This window comes from Bos taurus, chromosome 8 (genome assembly GCF_002263795.3).
Source record: "Bos taurus isolate L1 Dominette 01449 registration number 42190680 breed Hereford chromosome 8, ARS-UCD2.0, whole genome shotgun sequence".
In the NCBI taxonomy this organism is placed as follows: domain Eukaryota; kingdom Metazoa; phylum Chordata; class Mammalia; order Artiodactyla; family Bovidae; genus Bos; species Bos taurus.
The window spans coordinates 98,400,226-98,402,197 of NC_037335.1; the positions used below are offsets into that span (position 1 = coordinate 98,400,226).

General features: G+C 46.2%; 1 long non-coding RNA gene across 1 annotated transcript; it reads left to right on the forward strand.

Moving 5' to 3' along the window:
- Window positions 1-376: 376 nt before the first annotated feature.
- Window positions 377-1,548, forward strand: LOC132346004 (uncharacterized). Its single transcript, XR_009495676.1, has 2 exons — window positions 377-951; window positions 1,276-1,548. It is a non-coding gene; the product is annotated as an uncharacterized lncRNA (long non-coding RNA).
- Window positions 1,549-1,972: the final 424 nt, after the last annotated feature.

Sequence of the window (1,972 nt, forward strand, 5' to 3'; positions counted from 1 at the left end):
ACTCCAGTCAGAGACACCGTTAGGAGCCCGCTGCTCTCTCTCATGCTATTCACTACGAATGAGCTAAACAAATGATTCTACTTCCTTGGAGATTTACATATTAAGGTGGTTTCACTACAAGTGCTGTCTTCTCTTGTTGGGACACAATTTGTCAAAACAAGGATCAGGCATTGGCTGGTCAAAAAAAAGAAAAAAAGCCTTGAGCACTGCTTCCAAAGGGGTGGGGGCTCCCAGTTCAAAGCTGCAAGAGACAGGCCTTTCTGACCTTGTATGACAGCCCATCAGGGACCATGCAGAGCAGCCTTGAGAAAGAGCTAATGCGAGTCAGGAATGTCTGGGCACACCGGGCACACGGGAAGCGGCCTGACCGATGTCTGTATGGTGGGGAGCTCCGGAGTCTCCTGGGACAGAACATGTGCTAAGGGAAGAAAGGTCTGGTTTGGCTGTAAGGAAGTCCTAAGGATGGGAAAATTCTGAGTTCAGCCAGGTATGTACCCCTCCAAATTGTCTCTTGACCCAGTCCTACCGGTTTCATCTCAAAGTCCTCTGTTGAGCAAAAGACTATAAACAAAGATGGAAACACCTTGGAACTCAGGCATTCCTGCTCTGGAGCCCTTCTACTGGAGCACAGGTAGAGCTGACAGGCCTCCTCTATACGCCTCTGGCACCTGAGGGCTCGGGGTGGCAGCCCGTGAAGAACTATAGAAGTCACTGTCCTTTACAGACCGACACAGAACAGTGTGCCAGCCATGCCTACCTACAGCAGCTGTGCCCACCACAGGAATGGGCACGCCTGCAGAGTCCTCTGGGTGACACGGCAGGGACATGGTAACAGTCGACACGCTATGAGCTCATAGGAAGCACACCCCAAAGAGTTGCTAGGGGCCCGGTAGAGCCTCAGCAGAAGCAGCTGGGGGGTCAAAGGAGGCTAATTTGTGTACTGGTATGAAGGTAGGATAGCCTCACTGGAAGTCCTCACTTGTCAAATTCTGGATGACTGTTGTTCCCACAAGGAAATAGGGATAATTGTGGAACAGTCTAATGTTAAAGAAAAGTTCAACTTTAACTAGGTCAGGCAGAAAACTTTTAAGACTGCCTACTCTGCCACAATTTGACATTATCTCCTCTAAGCTTAATCATGTGAATGACAGATATTTGTGTAATGACTTAACCAGTGTTTCTGCTGTCCCCAGTTATGTAAGCACCTCTCAAAACCTCTGTTATTTCCCTATATCTCTTCCTAAGAACCAACCCGACCTGTATGCAAATGTTTAGGTAACAAGGGATTTTTAAGAGCATGGTCATAATGAAATCCTGGAATATCAAATGTCAAGACCAGGACCCTGAACAAGACAGCAGGAGGAACTCTTTCGTCAGGGAAGGTGGGCGGAACTGAAAGAAATCCAGGAGAATTACTGTAATGTGAGAGACTGTAAGTCATACCAATTACTGTAATCTCATGTTATAACAACTCTCTCTATAGCTGAGTTCAGATATTGCTCTCCTTGTACAAGGCGGACAGTGTGCAATAAATAAAATCTCCAAAGACTTTCCTGCTAAGACTCTGCTCCAAATTACTCTGAGATCCTAAGAGCCCAATTTACTGATGGATGGAGCTTGAAGAGCAATTATAATCAAAGTGGTGTTTCCCTTCCAATCTTAAACTAAGAATCATGCCACAAACACATAAACCAAATATTGCAGTGCTGAATCAACAGACTGGTACACATTGGCCTTCTTTCTGCTCCCCAAATATGCCAAGGTTTTCTCCTCACCTTCTCATCTGTTGACCTCTTTTACTGAAATACTCTAAACCCAGATCTTTGCATAGCCGCCTACATAGCGTGCAGGTCTCAACTCAAACGTCACCTCCTTATGGCAGTTCGCAAAGTTCTACTTCTTGGCCTGGGTGGTAGTTACAGGAGTGTGTTCACATTGCAGAAATTCATCAAGCTGTGCACTTGACTTGTGC